Source organism: Protopterus annectens, chromosome 2.part0 (assembly GCF_019279795.1).
Source record: "Protopterus annectens isolate FY-2018-M chromosome 2.part0, PAN1.0, whole genome shotgun sequence".
Taxonomy (NCBI): Eukaryota; Metazoa; Chordata; order Ceratodontiformes; family Protopteridae; genus Protopterus; species Protopterus annectens.
In genome coordinates, this window is record NC_056728.1 from 234,042,197 (window position 1) to 234,066,383 (window position 24,187).

Here is a 24,187-nt window from a genome sequence, read left to right on the forward strand (position 1 = left end):
ATGATTGGCCGCATGGTCTACTTTATGCTTACGCCTCAACTCCTTTGATTCCAAAGTTCCTACAGATAGCTGCCAGGTTGAAGAGCAAGATCATCCTCATTGCACCCTACTGGCCACAACAGATTTGGTTTCCCTTTCTGTGGCCTCATCTAGTTCATCAATCCTAGATTCTGGACCCAGCTCCAGATCTGCTGTCTCACCTGACAAGCATGATTCATCTGGACCTTCCCAATCTCAAGCTGATGGCTTAGTTTCTCCTTTCCCAGTAATAGCCAGACAACCTATGTTCTCATGTCCTGTTCATCACATTTTGCTGTCTTCCCTTAAACCATCACCAAGGAAGCTTTATGCCAGTAAATGGAAGAGATTCATACAATGAGCTGTTCAATATCATATTGACCCCTTTTCTGCCCCAGTTCACTGCATTATTGACTTCTTGATGATGCTTTTTAGTCAAGGAGCCAGTGCTTCAACAGTTAAAGTTAAATTGACAGCAATTTCTAATTTCAGTAGTGGATTGAATGGTTCATCACTCGCTTCTCATAAACTTTGCAAAACCTTTTTGCGAGGCACACTCCTTTTAAAACCTACATTTAAAGATCCTACCCCTCCATGGGATCTTAATCTGGTACTGCAAGCCTTGATCCATTCACCCTTCAAACCTGCACATGACCGTAGTCTTAAGTTTCTTTCTTGGAAAACGTTATTATTACTGGCCATTATTTCTGCCAGATGAATCTCAGAAATTCAGGCTTTGCCTGTGAAGCCCCCATATCTATTTTTTCATAAAGACAGGGTTATACTGTGGACTAATGCATCTTTTTGCCCAAATATTATCAGAATCCCATATTAACCAGTCCATCAATTTACCGGTTTTCTTTCCAAATTACTCGAACAAAGGCAAATACTTACTTCATCTATTGGATGTTCATAGACAACTGCACTTCTATCTACATAGAACAAAGGATATCAGATCTACAGATTAGTTATTTGTTTCATTTGCAGATGTGTGGCTGGGTAAACCAGTATCAAAATTCACCCTAGCCAGATGGCTTACAGGCTGTTATCATGTTTATTTACAAGAAATTGAATAGTCCTTTACCATGATAGATACTTGCTCATTCAACCAGGTCTGTAGCAACCTCCTCTGTTTTTCATTCCATAGCTTCCATGAATGAAATATGTTCGGCAGTAACTTGGGCTTCTCCCATACCTTTATCACCCATTACAAATTAGATTTGATAGCAAGAAACAGAGCATCATTTGGCTCAATGGTGCTTAGGAATATCCTTCCTTGAGTCCACCCTGGGATTTAGGTAGCTGAGAACTCTGTCCCATCAGTTGAAGACAGAATTAAAATTGACAACATCTGATAAAGAAATTATGTACTTAACATTCCATCTGTGTTGTCCATGTTAATTTTTCCTCAACTCCCCACCCACCAACCCCCATCCTTATGTTTTTTTTCTGAAAGAGCAAGTGAATATGAAATTCCTGTATACTCCAGGCATGATAAAGCTCCAGATAATGCCTTGTCTGTCCTTTTTTCTATAGTTACATTTGTGTCTGTTTACATGAGAATTACTTCCTTATGCTATAGCCAGAAAACGAGATCTGAGGTATTATAGGTTGGTGCTTTCTGGGTAAGGGAGAAGCTCAAAAGTTCTATGTTGCCATGATCTTTTGAAACAGCTGAGTTGGATCCGACGGTTCGGATCCGAACCCATCAGTTGAGGAAGAATGAAAAATGGACAACACAGATGGAACATTATGGTAAGTACATACCTTCTTTTTATATTTAGTCAATAAGGTTTGGAAGAAAACACACCTCAACTGGCAGAAGGAAACTGTACTCTGCATAGAAACATAAAAGGTTGTACATGCAGCCAGGGGGAGTTGTTTCTCCTTCATCCCAAAGAATGCGGAGTTGCATTTCTAAACTCTGTTAGATAAATACACTGTGAGAATGTACTACTTCAGAGTAAACATATGCATTTTGCTTCATGGCAGTTGATTACATGATTATACTGTTATTTTGAGATTTGTAATACTGCAGCTCATACCTCCTGTACTGTGCTGCAGAAAATGTACATAAAACTGTCTGCATACACTTCAAATGAAGATTTGTGTGTACTGATAACTTTTTCCAGTAGGAATTACTGTCAGTCTCCTTTAAGAATAGAATATAATTACTGGTATTATCTTAATATTAAAAATGAATAGTAGGTTTTCTGCACCGAAAGCCCTGAGCATGAGGTACTTGGAACTGGCATGGGAGGAGATAGAGCAGGGATGGTACTTTACCACTTGCCTCTCTGAAGACAGGTGGGAATGTGCTGGTGGGCATTCTATTCATCTGACTCCAATGTAGACTGGGGTCACCAGTAGGCGATAAGGCACACAACGTGTATTGGGAAGTGCTACCACCTTAGGGAAAGGGTACTGAGACTCCTAGATCATGCCTCATGGTATGTAGTGGGTCATGTAAATACAGACCAGCATATGTAAGTAGCCATGTCAGGTCATCTCTAGCAATGCCTTCTTTTGAAATGCATGTTTCAAGCCTCAGAAAGCACATCCTTTACACATATCCTTTACACCAACTTCTCTTTATTCAGTGTCAGATTATCCACTCTATCTTGTACCAACCATCTTTCTGTCCCAATTTGTCCTCTCTAACCTAATCTCCTACTACACTCCTTCTAGGTATCTTCAAAGCTCTGACCAAGACTTACTACAAATCTATAAACCCAAGACCAAAATAGGTCAAAACCCCTACAGCTAGTACCCTACCATTTCTTGGTACAAACTCCCATTGAAAATCAGATCACTAAAACAACTCAAAGAATTTAAATCAGCCACAAAGGACTACCTAAAAAGTTGGTGGTCATGCCACTGTACTCACCCTACATAAACTTATTCCTTTCCTACAAAGCTTACTGTCTGCCCTCTTCAGCATTGCTTGTACTATCTGTCTGCTGTCTTAGTTATCTAATCTAATTATTCATCCATCACTCCATCTTAAAAAATATTCTCTGCTCTTATACTACCTGCACAATCTTCTCTGTTATTACCCTGCCTGTACTTACAAACTTTGCATACTGTTACTGTATACATCTAAGTTAAATTTAGCTTAAACTCAGCTAATAATGTTTATGCTTTTACTATCTTGTCTTGAAAATATTAATGTTTTTGTTTGTAGTATAATTTTTATTTTAACATTATATTGTAAAACTGTGGAGCTTTTCTCCCCAGGCCTCCGCTCAGCCGGACAAACCCGGTCAACAAATGTAAAATAAATAAATAATAAATATAGTTAATCTAGATCTGCAAAAATGTATAAAACAATAATGCAGGAATATATATATATATATCTATACTTTTTATTTAACAGGAGAAAATGCCATTTAGAGAAGGGCACTATGCCAAAACCAAAGACAGCAAATCTACAAGATTTGAAAATAAAAAAGAATATGAAGTGACTGAAGAGGAACACTACCTACTTGATGAGAGCCCAGATGCAAAAACTGTCCAAAGCCATTACAGTTATTTGTGCCAATGTGACGGGAAACTGGAAAGGAAAATACAAAGTCATTACAGTTATTCAAAAGTGTCAGAATGTATTGAGAATGATGCCGACCCCACACTACCTGCATATTCTAAAACCGAGAGAGACGTCTCACAAAAGCCAAAAACATCATTTGTTAATCAAACAGAGCCTGTCCTAGATGCAGATGTTCTGGAGCATCCTGTCAATGAGTTGCCAGTACAATCCAAAATGAAAAGAGAAACAACAGAAGGTCAATCTTCTCCAAAACCGAAGCATTCAGCAAAGAAAAATACAAAGATGCGTCAGTCAGAAACATCCTCAGGTAAAACACCTGACATGGGTGTGGAACCGCCTATTGATCGAGATGGGTTTACTCTACAATCTGAACAGTCTGAGCAACCAACATGTAAGCATTCATACATTTCTCAAAAGCAGGATCATAGAGACCTGAGATCCAGGCCTCAAAGTTCTCCATCACGATCCAGACAGTTGAGGCAAGAAACATCTAATACTTCACCCTCTAAACACAAGTGTTCACCAAAGCGCACATCAACACTTTCAAACCCCTCTGAAAAGCCAAAGAAACAAAACAAACATGCAACAGAGAAAAAGAAGCTGCCTATCAAGGAGGCATGGAAAGCAGGATTACCTGTGAAAGAAAATACTACGACACACAAGTGATATGATAACCTCTGATTGGATTAACGTAGGTCATTTCTTTCCCACCAGCTAAATGAAAAACAGGTGTAATGCATTAAAAAGCAGCCAGGAACCTGTATTAGAAATGTATCCGTATGAGGGTCTCAAAGGTTTAAAATCCACACATTTTATTTAAAGTAATAAAATTATTGAGTGCTTTCATTCCTCTGCTGGGGACTTCATCAGAATAAAATAATAATGAGCATATAAAACTTCTCCTTCCATTTATATAAATCAATAAAATCAAACAGTGTCTCCCATTGGCTGGTTGTTAATCCCAGTTAGTCCATTCACACCAATCATCAGGTTTTTTAACCCTTGGTACCTGGTACAAAAGTCCAAAAAGTGCATCATATATTGCATATAATTGAAGCTAAAACCATTTGTATTAATGCCTTGAGTTGTTGTGTTTGTTAAATTAATGAATTAATAAATTAGTTAAAAACTTGCACTGTAAAAGTCCTAGTCTGACACTTGCTAGCCTTAATATTTAATACAGGTGTAATGGAAACATGTTCATTTATTCCTTGTGAGAAGGTGGATGCCTATGTTGCCACTCCAACTCTTTTTTATTCAACAAAGTTTTCCAGTCTCCTCCCATAGGATTTATTTTTACCTGTTCCAGTATACCAAATGTAAACTTCTTAAAACTGGGGCATTCAAGACTGTGCTTGTATAATGTGTTATTTCCTTCTTATAAGCTATATCATACAAATGTTCATATATATCTATATATCTATATATCTATATATATATATATATAGACACAATCACACACACACACACACACACACACACACACACACACACACACACACACACACACACACACACACACACACAAGTTCTTAAGGCCCTTTCAGTCTTTCCAGTATCAAAAGTTAATTAGGTGTCACACTTTGCCAAGTATACTACCCCACTAGTCTTACAATTTCCGTGATGCAACACTATTTAAAACGTTATTCAGAATGAGACTTTCTACTTTAACAATACAGGGGCATTGGTTAGAACAACCACATGCAAATGTAGCCTTCTTCCTACCTCTCTGTGCATCGATTTTATTCTCCAATAACTTCTTAAAATTAGGGGCAGTTTTATTAATAAAAATGGTTCAGATCCTAATAGTTTATATATTTCTGGATCTGTCTTCAAAATATTCCAGTTCTGTTTTTACAATATTTTTCGTCTCCCTAGTGTATTGGTTGTACTGAATAATGTATGCTTTCTCATACTTCCCCATTTTTGGAGTTTCCCAAGTTGTCTTCTCCCCTATTCTCTGAATACGTTCGTAGTAATTTCGTTAACCATATTTTCTGGATAACCTCTAGCAAAAAACATGTCTCTCACTTTCACTAATTCATCCCATACTTCTTCGTAGTGTGAGGTCATCCTGCTTACTCTTATGGCTTGCCCCTTAACTAGACTTTTCTTTTGTGAGAATGGGTGACAACTTGAGTGATGTAAATATGAATAACTAAACCAAAAGTCAGTCCCACAGATGGAAACCAATAAAGGTGAACACACTTCCAGAAAAATAAAAGGAACACAGGAACGGCTTTAAAACTTTAATAACAGATTAAGTGCTTCCATTCCATCTCATGGAACTTCATCCGAATAAATTACATAATACAAAACATAATTAAAAACCAACAGTCCAGTTGTCATTGGTTAATTTTAAAATTAAGACAGACTACTCATTGGTTCCAAATCTGCTAAATACAATCCCCTTCCTGTACTTGTTACACCTAACAAAAACTAATTTAAGAGTGCATCTCCCAACAGTTGAATACCCATTAATATAATATATAAAAGTATATAAATGTATAAATAAGTGTACCCAAATATATTTACTCCAGGAAGTGAATTCACCTCGTGAAGCCATCAAACCTCAGCAGGGTTTCTTTTTAGGGCTAGAGCAAGGGACACATGACCATTTAAACTTGGAGGGGGGGTGTAAACTTCCAGACGTTTCGGCCAGATTAACTCACGATACTCCAAATTGTTTTCCTAGTCCCCCCCCCCCCCCCGAAATGGCCTCAATTGCACCAAAATCCAAAACATAAAATTGGCTTGAGTTCATGTGAAGGTAAGCCTACACAAGGCATTAATGTCCTTCTTTTTATTAATATCATATGAGTGCTGATATGCCCTTTGTTTCAATCTCCTCTCCATCTTCCCAACATAACAGGACAAACATTCTGTGCAATAGGCAGCTTAAGTACCCATTCGTTATTAGCTTATAATGAATTCCCTGAATTTCCAATTCTGGGGAGTTTGGAATAAATGGGCACTGTGGACATGAACCACACTTGAAGATGCCTTTCTTGTTTCTAATGTTTGTGAAGTGTCCACCTGACTTAACATCTGAACCTTAACCAAATTCCAAAATATTTTTCATGTTGGGGCGTCTTTTAAAACTAAACTTTAATGATCTCAAAAATACTTTTAAACTATTTGGCATGTTAGCAAAGAGAACCCAACACATAGAGATTATATTCTGCACCTTCCTAGTGTCTGTGTTATAATTTAACAGAAAAAATATTTATTTTACTCATATATCTAGGATTTGTTTGACAAATCTGCCCTACACCATTGTCACTGGCTTTCAGTAAGGGGAGATATTTCTTTCCCCATCCCTGTAAAATCTCCTCTTTAATGGACTCAGTAAAGATTCTGAGATATCCTCTAGCCACAAATAACCCTTCTATGTAGTTTAACTCATCAACTAAATCTTCCTTCCGGGTGGTCATATGTGCACCATATGGGCCTTCACAATATTCTTTTTTTTGAAAAGGGTAGTTACTGTTAAAATCCAAATAAGAACTGGAAAAATGTTATTTCCTGTAAAGTCTAGATACATATCTGCTGTTAGCATTATCCTTAAAAATGTGGCCATCTAAAAAGTGCATTTCCGACACCCCAACACTGTGATTAAATATCAGAAAATCCGTGGTACTGTTAATATAATTCATGGAGTCCTCTACTATAGCTAAAGGACCCTTCCAAATAATAAAAAATATCTTCCAAAAAAAATGAAAATAGACTCTAATGTATTCAGAGTAAATAGAAGATAAACCATAACGTCCCCAAAATAACAAAACAATATTAGCAAATATGGGGGCACAGGAAGCTCCCACAGCAACCCAATCAATTTGTTTAAAAAATTCACCCTGAAAGAAAATAAAATTGTTTTTTAGGATCAATTCCATGTTCTCCAAAATTAGCTTGTAATCTAGTTGGGACAAAAATTCAAATCCAGTTAAAACTTCCTCAGACCAGGTTAGTCCGATACTATGAGGAATCACACTAAAAAGGTCATTGATGTCAATAGTAATAAAGCAATAGTTATCATCAAATTCCACCATACTCATTATCTTTAAAAAGTTCCATGCATCCAGCAATATATGTTGATGTAACCCATACAATGATTTCAATTTGGAATCTACAAAAACAGCCATAGGCTGTGTTTTGGAACCAGCAGATGATACTACGGGCCTTAAAGGGGGACTCAGTACATTCTTGTGGACTTTTGGAATCCCAAAAATCTCAAGAATCACCGGTTTTGAAACAGCCAAAAACCCATATAAACTTTTGTCAATCACCCCTTGTAGCAGGTCATCCTCTAAAATTAAATCAGTATTTTTATATGCCAAAGCATTCTCATTCCTAGACACTTGTAAATATTTCCCTTCATTATGTAAAATCTCCAACATTTTACTCAGATACACCCACTGTTCCATAATAACTGCACTGTCCCCCTTGTCAGGTTTCACTATCCTTAAATCCTGATTCTTACTTAGTTCTTCAAGTAGGCCCTTCTCATCTACAGTTAAATTACTTTTGTACCATCTTTTTGTGTTGGAAAGTTTCCTAATATCCCTTTCAACCAGGGCCTCAAAATTTCCCAGCACAGAGTGAGTGGGTGGGTTTATGGAACTTTTTTATGTAATCTACTGACAGGGTATAACGCAGGCCAGTCATTAAACAATACCTCCAGGTTTAAACTCCTTATGAACATTTTTGTATCAATAATGATCTCAGAAATGTTACCCCTCCTGGTAGGAACAAACATAAAACCTTTTTTAAAGAGTTCAAAATGTGTTGTGTCCAATTCTACATCACTATAATTAAACACATGAAAATCATTCATTGTGACTACTGGTCCTTCTTTTTGAATCAAATATCTATGCTCCTCTTCAGCTTCTGATAACCTATCAACTAAATCATCCATAAAGTGACTAACAGCTATCAATAAACTCTCCTCCTCTCCCATTGTCCCCTGTTCGTCTGGGGTCATTAGTTTTGTCTGTTGGTGTTCGTCCGAGTCACTTGCACATAGGATGGGAGTGTTCCTAAATTCTGCATTCTGGAAGACCTCCTCAAAGGAGGGTTTTCCTAAAGGGATTCCCTCTTTCACAAATCCCTGGCTCTCCTCATAATTCCACTCTCATTAACTGTATAACCTGTACCCTTTTGATATATCTTCCTTTTGGGTAAAAACATACTATATGCTGTACCTTCCTTATAATCTTTGTCATCATGCTCAAGTTTAGATATTTTTCTTTTTTTATTTTTATCAATTTCATTGTCCACAACTTTAAAAGTCGCTAAATATTTGCATTTATAATCATAAATAGTATGTAAGAGGTCCTTTTCTACTTTACAGTTTAATTCCAAAATCTCATTATGCAATTGTTCTAGTCTATTTTCATTGTTCTTAATAATCGCATGCATAATCATAAGTCCACAGTCATTGAATATACACACCAGTTTGTTAAAAAACTCAGTTCCATTTTCCACATTATTGGGGAACTTTGTCAACCTAAGCCCCTTCAGGACCTGCTTCCTGTCAATGCACTCCCCTAAAAAATAGTTATCAAGTGCCAGTGTTTTATATTGAATCAGTCTGTCTTTTAGTTTAAACACCATACCTTGATGTGAGGTATATTCAGTCCCTAAAGCATTAGAAGAAATACTTGCTGCATGCCTCAAACAAGTGCTGATATCCCTTTTAACGTATTCCTCTAGGGCTCCATAACTCACGGGTGGTCTGCCCACATTAGACAAAAAAACAGGAACCCCATTGGAGTTAAATTCTATACTCATTTGCAATGCAGAAACATAATTCCCTGCTCTGAATGTCATTGATGACCCAATTGCCATGGTAGCTGTCTTTCTGGGTAGGCAGAAGTGATGTCATCTCCCCCTGTCTCAGTTGGTAGCAGGGAATGGAATCATCCAACTCAGAACTAGCTGATTCTGGAACTTCCCCTTCTGAAAAGGTTTGAACTAATCTGGACAACTCTACCAGTAAGGCATTCTCATTCCTGCTACAAGCAGTGTTCCTTTGGTTTCCAGTAGCTGTCATCCCGCCAAAACAATAGTAACATAAAACTCTGAACCAATGGTGGCAAACTGAGTACATACACAAATAACTAAACCAAAACTCAGTCCGGCAGATGGAAACCAATAAAGGCAAAGATACTTCCAAAAAAATAAAAAGAACATAGGAATGGCTTTAAAAGTTTAATGACAGATTGACCACTTTCGTTCCACATCAGGGAACTTCATCAGAATAAATTACATAATACAAAACATCATTAAAACCAACTGTCCAGTTGTCATTGGTTCATTTTAAAATTAAGACAGACTACTCATTGGTTCCAAATTTACTAAATACAATCCCCTTTCTGTACTTGTTACAACTACCAAGAACTAATTTAAGAGTACATCTCCCAAAGTTGAATACCCATTAATATAACATATAAAAGTCTATAAATGTATAAATAAGTATACCCAAATATATTTCCTCCAGGAAATTAATCCACCTCCTGTAGCCATCAAACCTTAGCAGATTTCATGCTAGTTCAATCTTCTTCACAAAGTGAAGTACTGGAATCGGGTACTTCTTAATGGGTTCCTATTACGTTGTCGAATCCTTGAGACTTCGAACCTGAGAACATCGAACTCAGATGTTCGAAGTTTCAAGAATTGGAATGTAAAAAATAAAAAAATACAAAACCTAAAACCTACCTAACTGTTGCAAGGAGGGAAGATTTCCCTTTACCGCACTGTAGTGTGATCTCAGAGTTGGTATATTTAAAGAGCGGGGGGTGCAGGGGGGCTTGCCCTCCTGCTTGCAATACTTTATTCTTTGTTTTTAGTTTTTTTTACCGTTATCGAAGTTCTGAGACTTCGAACATATGGGTTCGACCTTATAGTGTTCGAAGTTTCAGAACTTCGATAACGTAATAGGAACCCCTGCTGAATTGGATGATTCCATTCCCTGCTACCAACTGAGACAGGGGGAGATGACATCACTTCCTGCTACCCAAGGCAGCACGATGGGCGGAAATAAGACAGCTTCCATGGCAAGTGGGTCCTCAATAGCGTCCAGAGCAGGGAATCTTTTTTCTGTATTGCAAACGAGTATAGAATGTAACTCCAATGGGGTTCCCATTTTTTCATCTAATGTGGGCAAGCCAGAGTTATGGAGCCCTACAGAAATACGTTAATATGGATATCAACAACTTGGTTGAGACTTGCAGCAAGTGTTTCTTCTGATGCTTTAGGGAATGAATATACCTCATATCAAGGTATGGTCTTTAAACTAAAAGACAGAGTGATTAAATATAAAACATTGGCACTTGAGAACTGTTTTTTAGGGGAGTGCATCGATATGAAGCAGGTCCCGAAGGGGCTTAAGTTGACAAAATTCCCCAGTAAAGTGGAAAACAGAACTGAGTGTAATGAACTGGGGTGTATATTCAATAACTGTGGGCTTATGATTATGTGTGCGATTATTAAGAACAATGAAAAGAGACTAGAACACTTGCATAATGAGATTTTGGAAATAAATGGTAAAATAGAAAAGGAACTGTTACATACTATTTATGATTACAAATGCAAATATTTAGTGATTTTTAAAGATGTGGACAATGAGACTGATAAAAATAAAAAAAGAAAAATATCTAAACTTGAACGTGATGACGAAGATTATAAGGAAGGTACAGCATATAGTATGCTTTTACCTAAAATCAAGATATATCAAAAGGGTACAAGTTATACAGTTAATGAAAGTGATAATTATGAGGAGAGCCAGGGATTTGTGAAAGAGGGAATCTCTTTAGGAAAACACTTCTTTGAGGAGGTCTCCCAGAATCCAGAATTTAGGAACACGCCCATTCTATGCGCAAGTGACTCGGTTGCCCACCAACCGACAAAACCAAGGACCCCAGATGAACAGGGGAAAAGAGGAGAGGAGGAGGGTTTATTGATAGCTGTTAGTCCTTTTTGGATGGTTTATTTGATAGGTTATCAGAAGCTGAGGAGCAGCATAGATCTTTGATTCAAAAAGAAGGACCAGTAGTCACAATGAATGGTTTTCATGTGTTTAATTATAGCGATGTAGAATTGGACATGAGACATTTTGAACTCTTTAAAAAAGGTTTTACGTTTGCTCCTACCAGGAGGGGTAACATTTCTGAGATCATTATTGATACGAAAATGTTCATAAGGAGTTTAAACCTGGAGGTATTGTTTAATGACTGGCCTGTGGTATACCCTGTCAGTAGATTACATAAAAATGTTCCATAAACCCACCCACCCTGTGTTGAGCAATTTTGAGGCCCTGGTTGAAAGGGAAATTAGGAAACTTTTCAATGTAAAAAGATGGTACAAAAGTTATTTAACTGTAGATGAGAAGGGCCTACGTGCAGAACTAAGCAGGAATCAGGATTTAAGGATTATGGAACCAGACAAGGGGGGAGGTGTAGTTATTATGGAGCAGTGGATGTATCTGAATAAAATGTTAGTGATTTTACATAATGAAGGGAAATATTTACAAGTGTCTAGGAATGAGATTGCTTTGGCATATAAAAATATTGATTTAATTTTAGAGGATAACCTGCTGCAAGGTGCGACTGACAAAAGTTTATGAGTTTTTGGCTGTTACAAAACTAGTGATTCCTGGGATTTTTGGGGATTCCAAAAGTCCACAAGGATGTACTGAACCCCCCTTTAAGGCCAGTAGTATCATCGGCTGGTTCAAAAACACAGCCTGCAGCTGTTTTTGTAGATTCCAAATTGAAACCATTTTATGGGTTACATCAACATATATTGCTGGATGCATGGGACTTTTTAAAGAAAATGAGTATGGTGGAATTTGATGATAACTATTGCTTTATTACTATTGACATTGAGGACCATTTTAGTGTGATTCCTCATAGTATCGGACTAACCTGGTCTGAGGAAGTTTTAACTGGATTTTAATTTTTGTCCCAACTAGATTACAAGCTAATTTTGGAGAACATGGAATTGATCCTAAAAAAACAAGTTTATTTTCTTTCAGGGTGAATTTTTTGAACAAGTTAATGGGGTTCCTATGGGAGCTTCCTGTGCCCCCATATTTGATAATATTGTTTTGTTATTTTGGAAATAACATTATGTTTTTTCTTTTATTTACTATGAATACATTAGTCTATTTTCATTTTTGGATGATATTTTTATTATTTGGAAGGGTCCTTTAGATGTAATTGAGGAATTTCTGAATTATATTAACAGTACCACAGATTTTCTTATATTTAATCACAGTGTTGGGTTGTCGGAAATGCACTTTTTAGATGCCCACATTTTTAAGGATATGGCTAAAGGCATATATGTATCTAGACTTTACAGGAAAGAACATTTTTCCAGTTTTTATTTGCATTTTAACAGTAACTACCCTTATTTTCAAAAAAAGAATATTGTGAAGGGCCAGGTGGCACGAGCGGCATGTATGACCACCCGGAGGGAAGATTTAGTTGATGAGTTAAACTACATAGAAGGGTTATTTATGGCTAGAGGATACCCCAGAATCCTTACTGAGTCCATTAAAGAGGAGATTTTACAGGGATGGGGAAAGAAATATCTCCCCTTACTGAAGCTCAATGACAATGGTGTAGGGCAGGATTGCCAAACGAGTCCAAGAGGTATGAGTAAATAATTAATTTTTTTGTTTTAAATTATAACACACACACACTAGGAAGGTGCAGGATATAATTTCTAAGTATTGAGAGGTTTATGCTAACATGTCAAATAGTTTTAAAGTATTTTCGAGATCATTAACGTTTAGTTTTAAAAGGGGCCCCCAACATGAAAAATATTTTGGAATTTGGTCAAGATTCAGTTGCTACGTCAGGTGGGCACTTTACAAACATTAGAAACATGAAAGACACCTTCAAGTGTGGTTCATGTCCCCAGTGCCCTTTTATTGCAAACTCCCCATAACTGGAAATTCGGGGAATTAGTTATAAGCTAACACCAAATGAGAGTACTTCAGCTGTCTCTCTAAGGGGCTGGTATACTTGGCCTATTGCACAGAATGTTGGTCCTATTATGTTGGGAAGACAGAGAGGAGATTGAAACAAAGGGTATATGAGCACTCATATGATATTAATAAAAAGGAGGACACTAGTGCCTTGGATAGACATACCCTCACTTGTGCTCAAGCCAATTTTAAGTTTTGGGTTTTGGAGCAAGTGAGACCATTTGACGAGGGAGTGACTGGGAAAGTATCATGAGTTAATCTGGCAGATACATCTAGAAGCTTACACCCCCCCCCCCAGTTTAAACGACAATTTATCCCTTGCTCCAGCCCTAAAATGAAAAGCTGCTAAGGTCTGATGGCTTCAGGAGGTGAATTCATTTCCTGGAGTAAATATATTTGGGTATACTTATTTATACTTTATACACTTTTTATATATTATATTAATGGGTATGCAACTGTTTGGAGAAGCACTCTTAAATTAGTTCTTGGTAGTTGTAACAAGTACAGGAAGGGGATTGTATTTAGTTAATTTGGAACCAATGAGTAGTCTGTCTTAATTTTAAAATTAACCAATGACAACTAGACTGTTGGTTTTTAATGATGTTTTGTATTATGTAATTTATTCTGATGAAATTCTGTGACATGGAACAAAAGCACTTAATCTGTCATTAAAGTTTTAAAGCCGTTCCTGTGTTGTTTTTATTTTTTTGGAAGAGTGTTTGCCTTTATTGGTTTCCATCTGCCAGACTGAGTTTTGGTTTAGTTATTCGTGTTTGTACTCGGTTTGACATCGTTGCTTCAGAGTTTTGATGTAAATATGAGTTGCAAAAAGTGTTTTTACAGTGTATATTAGATTTAAATCCATTCTCTGTATGTGATACAAGCGTGCCTAATAATATTCTCCTTTTTACATTCAAAGGTGCACCTTAAAAAACTGTGGTGTTATTTATGTATTCCACAAATGTAAGCAATTTCTTCACTTTTACCTTCCCATAGGATAAAGAGATTATCCAGAAAACACAAACAGGATAATTTTCCTAAAATATTCACTATTGAACAGTTATTTACGTTCCCATCCTAATAAAACCAAGTTTGCATATGCTGGAGCGCAAGCTGCCCCCATTGCTACACCCTTTATCTGCTGAAGATATTTTCCTTCATAGTAAATATAATTATTTCCTAAAATCATGGTCATCTTTTCCATAATCAACTTAACTTGATCATTAGTTAGGAATGAACTACCGTACAAAACTTCTTCAAATAATTTAAACCTCACTTTTGTGAATTATGGAAAATGAGTATGTAATATCTATAGTAACAAATATTAAATCTTTATTCCAGTTCTCATTTTTTAAATGCCCTAAAATCCTATTAATCTTTTATCATATGGGATGTGTTCTCAATTATCTGTTTGACCCATATATCCACTAAAACTGCTATGGGTTATGTTTTTGAACCACTCGCTGAGACTATTGGTCTGAATGGGGGTGTGGGGGTATGCAACATCCTTATGAATCTTTGGAATTCCAAGTATTGTTGGAATAACTGGCTCAGGATTTTCCAAAAATTCATAAGTCTCTAAGTCTATTCTACCATCTAATAAATATTCTTCAATGTACAATTCTTCTGTAAGCAATGTGAATTTGATTCTTTGATACTTGAGTGTATGTATCCTAATTGAGTAACTTATTTTAACATTAAAGTAATCCTCTACATAAAATATAACAATTCCACCCCTTTATCTGGTTTCATAATCCTTAGCCTACTATCTGCCCTAAGTTGTTTAATTAATTCCATTTCTTTCTTCGTAAGATTGGATTGAAAATTGTAGTTGTCTGCTCGCATCTTATAAATGTCTTCAGTAACAGCTTTTTCATATACATGAATAAGGGGGTGTAGTGGAAGATTTATGGCAAGATATTAAGCAAGGTTGACAAAAGAAGCAACAATTTATTTTTAAAAAAGAAACACAAATTGGAGAGAGGTAACAAGCAATATAAAATAATGCAGATTATTCATTTTCTGATTTATATGCTTATAATTTCCACAATAAAAGGATAACTTTTAATGTGGAAGGTAATTTATAAAAGACAACAGGCGAGAGAGTAGTTGGTTTGACGAGGATAGACATGGTGGAGAATGCTATGAATCCAAGGATTTTCAACAGCCCAGATGCTCAGAGAGACTGGCAAACCATACTGTAAGGAGAAGGAATTCCTACTTGGAGATTTTAATCTAACAGGATGCTAATTTAGCTTTGAGGGTTGCTTGCAGATTGGTAAGGAGAGGAGCTCTATACATGAGGGAGGGGAGGAGGTAGGTGGTAGACAGGGTAAAGTTTAGTTGAAGATGTGAAGTAGCGATTGTGCCGGTAAAACATTCCTAGTTTTTGGTGGGTTTTCTTAATGCTGGATGTTCTGTAGTCCTATCTCACCTTCATTCTTACATATGGGATTGGAGCTGATCCTCGGCTCTGACTCAGCCTATTTACAAGCTGGAAGACTTCTAGTTGGCTCGTGGCTAGGTAAGTATCCCATGGTGCACCAGTACAATCCCCAGATCTCATTTGCCATGTCGACGAGTTCAGATGTGCTTCTCTTTGGCTCTGGCTAAGTTTTCAAATGTATTCAAAATTTTTGGATAATTTTTCTGTTTGACCTTAATATAGCATTGTATAGTTATAGTTAGTGTAGTTGCAGTTAGAATAGTTAACGTTTACTAGTGCACCGTTTGTATACAATTTCTTTTAAGTACAGTTGGCCTTTGGCCGTTTAGTACTTTGTATCCTGTGTGCCAGTTTTTGCTCATTTAATATACTTGTTCATAATTAGATATTAGTAATTGTAGGTGCCTTTTGCACTCAGGCTGTGTGTGTTGTTAAATAGTTATAGGTCATAACTTTTTGCAGATTTCCACTTGCTAATATATTTAGTATTGTAAACAGAATGAGGTTCTGTTTATTTTGTGTAGTAATTTCTACATTTGAGGCATTATTCCTGTTGGGTGTGTGCGGCTCTTTCAAACATTTTCTGTTACCCCTAGGTCTGTTTTAGTTAGAAGACCTAGTTTACCCTCTTTCTTCCTGCCCGGGCTAGGCCCGTTTAAGTTAGAGGACCTAGTCCTCATGGTGTCTATTTACCGTTCCTGTAGGGCTAGGCCCATTTAAGTTAGAGGACCCAGTCCTCCCTTTCTTTTCGGAGTGTGTGTGTGTGTGTGTGTGTGTGTGTGTGTGTGTGTGTGTGTGAATTCAACTTCTGTGAGAATGTCTAAGGAAAGCAAGGACCATAAGCCATCTGGCTTCAAAAAATGCATAAAATGCTCACAGAAGATGTCTATAATGGCCATATAACTGCGTTTACTGTCTCGAGGCCATCCACTTACAGGAAACTTGCTTATTTTGCCACTCTTAGTGCTAGGGTGTTGCAAGAAAGGAAAAATAAGCTTATTCTAAAAGGTTTCCTAAAACCTTCTTTTGAGGAAGATCTGGCTAGCTCTTCCTCCTCTGCCAGATCTCAGGGATCTAAAAAGGAAAAGTCTAAGTCCTCTAAGAGGCCCTCCCCAGCACAGGCTGGTGTCTCGGAGCCTCCTCTTAAAATTAATTTACCTGACAAATTTACTGTCTCTTCGGCTCCACTGAGTTCGAAGCAGATTGAGAGTTGTACTACTGTGATTACAGGGTCGGCGCCAAGTAGCTCGGACTTGACCGCTGAGAGTATTCAACGGAGCCGGTCTTTGGAACCATTACCGGCCTCCCCTACATTGAAATCACCAGTACTGCAGAGATCCCATTCTCCTACTCTGTCCTCCAGGTCTTCCAGGAGTTTATCGGAAGAAGATGTGGAGAGGGAAATGCTGAGACTTTTGAAGTCATCTGCCTTACCGAAATTGTTGTTGGCTTTGACCCAGTTGGGTCCGGAGCCACTTAAGTCCATTGTGCCCCCATCGGTGATTCCTCCTCTGAGCCATGCTGGCCTTTCAGAGCCGGAGTGTTTGATACCACTGGTGGAACCATCGGTTCCAGCTCTCCTTGTGGTTGTTTTGGAACTGAGTCCAGCTCCGACACTCTCGCTGCCGTCCATGGTGTCTAGGAGCCGAAGCTCCCCGGTTGGCCCAGACAGGGACAAGCCTCCCTCTCAGTGTGTCGGCGAGGGTGACTTCGGATCCTACGTCTATCTCGGAGCCAATGGCTCTGGAAGCGATGGTATCCTTGGCCTCTTCAGAGCTGAGGAGGTCTTTGGAGCCAGAGAGGTCGGCATTCAAGATGATGAGGAGTGTGCTGTCCCGATTGTCAGCTCCTACCAGGGGTACCAACACTCTTCCCCCTAGGGCACCTACTTCTGTCTCAGCTCCTACTCCCTCCTTGGACAGCAGAGACCCACAGTCTCAGGAGCCACTGGCTGGTGGCCCACACTTTTCTGAGACCTCCCCGGAATATCCTTCCAAAGAACCCCCATGGAAGAGAACATGTAAGAGGAAGCATATAGACTCCCAGGATGAGTCTCTGACCTCTGACACTGACCTCGAGGAGTCAGAAGGGTCCCCCAAGTCATCCTCTAATGATGTCTCCTTCGTAGACATCCTGGAAATCCTTAACCAGAGGTCCGGCTGGCCCACTGTCACCCCTTCTGATGAGGAGTCAGTGTACCTGAAGGCTTTTGGGTCTCAACCTTCAGCCTCTAGGGTGTCTCCACCTTTTGACCAACTGATGGAGCTAGTTAGTTGGAAGGTGTGGGATACTCCTGATGCTGTGGAGCCAGTCCCCAGGAGACCAAATAAGTTTCTTTCTGCACCCAGAGAAAAGGACTTTTTATCTAAAGGTGTCCCCTTAGATGCCATGGTGGTGGCAGCAGCCACTAAGAAGGAGCTAGCGGAGACTTCTTCTTCTGTTCATCTGCCGAATAAGGAGTCTCGAACGATGAACAGATATGGTAAGCATATCTTCTCTTCAGCGGCATTTACTCTTAGATTGCTGAACTGCCTTACACACTTCACGAGGCTTCAGAGAGATCTCCTTAAGGAGTTAGGAGATTTGCTACAAGGTACATGTACTAATGGAGTCCCTGACAAGGTGTCTGCCCAGTTGTCCACCTTGAACTCTATTGTCAACTCGTCCATGAGGCTTATTTCAAATGCAGCTGATGGAGCGTGTAGAGCAGCTGGTTCAGGAATTTCCTTAAGACGTCATTCCTGGATGCAGTTGTGTAATTTTGTGGAACTATTCAAGTCTACATTTACCAATGCCCCCTTCAACGGTTCCTCATTGTTTGGACCCAAGGTAAAGGACACTCTCACCTGGTGCGAGCAAGAAGAGAAAACACTCTCTGCCATGGGAGTATGGTTTACTGTCCCCTCTAGACCATACCCTAAGGGTCAGAGGGGTGGTAAAATCTAGTTCAAGAAGTCCCAGAGGTTTTTCCAAGATGCACAGGGTGACTCCTCCTTCAGAGGCAGAGGAGGAGGAGGAAATGGTAGATGTCATCCTAGGGGCAGGGGCAGACTGCAAAACCAAGGAGGCCATGATTCATTTTGGGGCCGGCCTTACCAGCGCTCCTGATGTGGGGCCCGACTGTGCTTCTTTGGAGACGGTCGGGGGTCGCATTTCTTTGTATCCAGAAGCCAGGCTAAGTATCACTCAAGACAAATGGGTACTAAGAATTATTACCAGAGGTTATGTCATACCCTTTTCTCTTCTACCTTATGTTCCCAAGAGGATCCCGGATGTTCCACCCAATCACAGGGATCAGGCAGCTGTGGAGATCAACAAGTTGCTAACAAAAAGAGTCATCCAGACTCTCCAAGAAGACCAAATATGATCCAGAACTTACTCTAGATTCTTTTTAGTGCCAAAATGTACAGGGGACTGGAGGCCCATCTTGGACCTCAGCAGATTGAACAAATCAGTAAAGAAGGACAAGTTCCAGATGGTGACACTGCAGTCTATACTCCCGTTATAAGGGAAAGACAATTGGATGTGCTCAGTAGATCTCCAAGATGCTTAGTACCACATAAAAATGGACAGGGCGTCCAGGAGTCATTTACACTTCTGGCTGTGAGCCAGTCATTACCAGTTTTGTGCTGTGCCCTTTGGTCTCACCACAGCCCCCAGGGTGTTCACCAAGTGTATGGCAGTAGTGACAGCTCACCTGAGATGTCGAAGATTCCAGGTGTTTCCGTATCTGGATGACTGGCACTTGACTGCCCCCACCAGGCATCTATTTCTTCAGACCAGGGACGCTACCATACAGCTTTGTGCCCAGTTGGAGATTTCTATAAATTGGGAAAAATCTGCCTTATTGCCCTCTCCATCTGTGAATTTTATAGGCGCAGAGTTAGACACAGTAAACATGTTGACTTGTCTTCCTGTAGAAAGAGCACAGAATCTGGTTCTTCAAATTCAACGTCTTCTTCCCTTATGAAAGGTCAAGGCCAAGTCTATTCTGCAGCCTCTAGGGACCATGGCTTCCACCATTTTACTAGTAATGCCAGCCAGACTACACATGAGGATTCTTCAGTGGCTGCTGTTGTCCCAGTGGTCCTTTCAGCACCTACCATTATCTCATCATGTACTGCTGACAGACTCTTGCAAGAAGGACCTCATTTGATGGACTCTACCCAATCAGTTAACCATGGGAACTTCATTTGTTCCTCGCCAACCCATTGCCACTGTGACCACGGATGCCTCACAGATAAGGTGGAAGGGGGGGGGGGGCATTATCTAGGCAGGACTGTCCAAGGCACATGGCAAGATCATGAGGCTCATCTGAATATCAACGTTCTAGAGATGAGGGCAGTGCTTCTGACATTGCAAGCACTTCACGACCTTCTGCCTCTGGGGACAAGTGCGATACAATCAGACAACATGTCGGCAGTATGGTATATCAACAAACAGGGCAGAACCAGATCATACCCACTCTGTCAAGAAGCCATTTGAGTTTGGAAATGGGTGATATCTTCCCAGCGTTTTCTGGTGGCAATGCACATTCCACTGACAACCAGCGTGATAGCCGACAAGCTCAGCCGGGCAGTCGTGATGCCTCACGAGTGGTCTCTGAAACAGGAAATAGCGGAGCAGATTTTCCGCAGATGGGGACAGCCTTGCTGTAATCCCTTTGCCAGCTCAATCAACATCAAATGCAGCAGCTATTTCTCCCTCATCCCCTCTCCGGGGGAGTCAGCCAGAGACGCTCTTGTTCACGATTGGCCCGTGGGTCTCCTTTATGCTTTTCCTCCCTTTCCTCCCATACCCAGGGTTATTCAGAAAGCAAAATGACTGGGAAGCAAACTGATCCTCATTGCTCCTTACTGGCCTCGTCAGGTATGGTTCCCCTTTCTCAGGCCTCTTCTCCTAGACGATCCTTGGATTCTGGACCCAGTACCAGATCTCTTGACACACATATCAGGCTTGCTTCATCTTGCTTTACACACCCTCAATGTGACAGCTTGGCTGCTCCAGTTCCATCCCTAGTCAGGCTTCACGACTTCTCAACCTCCGTGACTCATATACTAATGTCCTCTCATAAACCCTGCACTAGGAGATTATATTCCAGTAAATGGAGGAGATTCTCTATCTGGGCTGAGAAAAAGAATGTTGACCCTTATACTGCCTCCATTTCGGTGGTTTTCGAGTTCCTGTCTGAGCTTTTCCACCAGGATATGCGGCTGCCACTATCAGGGTTCAATTGGCAGTGATTTCTAATTTTCATCTAGGCATACAAGACTCTAATCTGATGTCACATAGGCTGTGCAAAACCTTTCTCAAAGGTGCCACTTTATTAAGACCCCCATTTCAAGAACCTGTTGCTTCATGGGATTTAAATTTTGTGCTATCCCAATTGACGTACCCACCCTTTGAGCCTTCTCATTCATCGCCTTTGAAATTTTTGTCTTGGAAGACTCTGTTTTTGGTGGCTATCACATCCGCCAGATGGGTGTCAGAGTTGCAAGCAATATCTGTAAAACCCCCTTATCTGATTTTTCACAAATTCAGAGTATCTCTTCATACTAATCCTTCCTTTGTCCCCAAGATCTGTTCCCATAACACTTTGAACCAGTCCATAGAACTTCCAGTGTTTTTTTCCAAACCACTCCAACACAGCAGAATAAAGGTTTCATCAGTTGGATGTCCATAGGCAATTACGTTTTTATTTGCACAGGATGGAGGAATTCAGGAAATCAGATCAATTATTTATTTCCTTCTCCGAATCCAGGTCAGGTTTACCAATTTCTAAAGTGACCCTCTCAAATTGGATTTCTAGCTGTATAGCTTACCTTTACACCTCTGAGGGTAGACCTTTACCTTTCAAAATCAAGGCTCATTCTACTAGATCTCAGTCTACCTCTGCAGCCTTTCAGGCCAGGGTCCCACTTGATAATATTTGTGCAGCAGCAACTTGGGCTACCCCTCACATATTTATTACTCATTACAAAATGGATCTAACCTCCAGGGGTAGAGCATCCTTTGGTTCCACACTACTCAGGAGTATTTTCCTTGAGACATCCAAGAATAAGGTGCTAGGGACGCTGTCCCATATGTAAGAATGAAGGCGAGACAGGACTACAGAACATAAAGAAGTTATGTACTCACCATAACGTTCCATGTTTGTAGTCCATCTTGCCCTTCATTCTTTCGAACCCACCCTCCTACCCCCATCCTGGAAGTACCTGAAGACAGATAAAAGATTGTTATCTTTCACTGGAGACCTTTTATTATGGGCTTCTTTCTGTATTTTGTCCAAAAGAGAAGTACAGGAGCAAACCAAGGCTGGCAAGACAAGTCAACATATATTCAGCAAACGCTATAGCTTATTCAAGCAACAGATGTAAATGCTTGTTCAAGCAAAAAATCCAAACCAGGTTCAAGTAAAATCTGAGCTGTTTATTGGTAAGCGCTTTCACCCTGTTAGGGCTTTTTCAAACCATAAAAACAATCAGTCAATGAAGTCAGGTGACATTATATAAAGAATCAGGACTGACATCACTTTCTATTCCTAGCAAAAAACTTTACAATATACATAAACAATTTATATGAACATGCATCTAATTCTGTGAATGAAAGCAAATGTAAAATTAGCTAAAAATAGAAAACTAAAACATTAAAATTTATCTCACAGTTAATCTCCTATTCTTGATAACAGGTTTCAAAGGAATTTTGCCATTCAAACCTGGTCTACGGTCTGCTCTAAATCTAATGATCCATTGTAATTCCAATCTCTCAGTATAATTACATATATCCCCTCCCCTAATACCTGGCTGATTAATTTGTAAAACTAAAAATACAAAGGAATGTGTATTGTCACCGTCTAGAATATGTTTAGAAAGTGCACTACATGGGGATTGTATGCATATATGATAGAGGTGTTCCGTAACCCTATCTCGTAGGCGTCTATCCGTCTTGCCTACATAAAATGCTTGGCAGGCAGTACACTTAGCTAAATAAATGATGTGAGGTGTTACAATCAGCACTAAGATGGAATTTGAAACAATAAGAGGTAATTGGATGAATAAGCTGGGAACTCGTATCCAAAAAACTACAAAAACTACAGTTATCACAAGGAACAGTACCCAAAATGTTATTAGTATGCCCATTAATCTGAGCAGACAGCCGGGGATAACGAAGAAGTCTATGCAAGTTCAATTTGTTCCTGTATCTAAAACAAGGTTCCTCCCCGACTATATCGCTAAGGTGTGGATCAAGTAAAAGTAAATTCCAATTCTTGTTTAAAACCTCTTTTATACTGTTAATGTCCTGTGTATAACTAACAGAAAATTTAACTACTGAGTCTCTGACTTCAGGACGTATATCAGGGACATCCTCCACTAGGGATGGATGTGAGAAATATGGACGTGCAATACCATTTCTCAACTCCAATACACCTTCAAAATGTGTGAAGATCTCATCTGGCCTGTATGCTCTTTGTATAAGTCTATCTTTTAAACTGGACAACTCCTGTAAAAAACTATTATAATTGGGATTCATCCTGGATGCTCATATCGCCTGTCCCCTTACCAAGTTCTTATAAACATAATTGGGGTGCATGCTCTCCTGATGTAACAGAGAGTTCCTATAACATGTTTTTCTATACACTCCAGTACTGAGCATCCCATTTGGTAATCTGTCAACAAAAACATCCAAAAAAGTAATATAACTAGTTGAACTTTCCAAGGAAAAGTTCAAAAAAAGAGTTAAACTGTTAATCTCTTTATGAAAATCATCCAACTCTTTGTCTGTGCAAGTCCACAAAAGAAAAAGATCATCTACAAAATGGGCATAAAAAATATTCCAACATTATGAGGTTGGCGTAGTTATTGGCACAAGAAGTGCCCATAGCCACGCCATCCTTCTGAATATAGGCTACCTCATTAAAAAAAAAGATGTTATTTTCCAAAACTATTTCCAACAGGGCATCAGATAAATCCTTCATGGATGAACTATAAGCTTCATAATTTTGTAAACATCTCATAACACTCTCAACATCTTCAGAATTAGGTATCATTGTAAAAAGGGACTGAATGTCCAAAGTGACCATTTTATAATACATATCGACTGGAAGGTCTGCGACTTTGGTGTACAGAGCTAGTAAAAAATGTTTTGTATCTCTATGTATATGTGTAGACTCATTCACCAGGGGTCT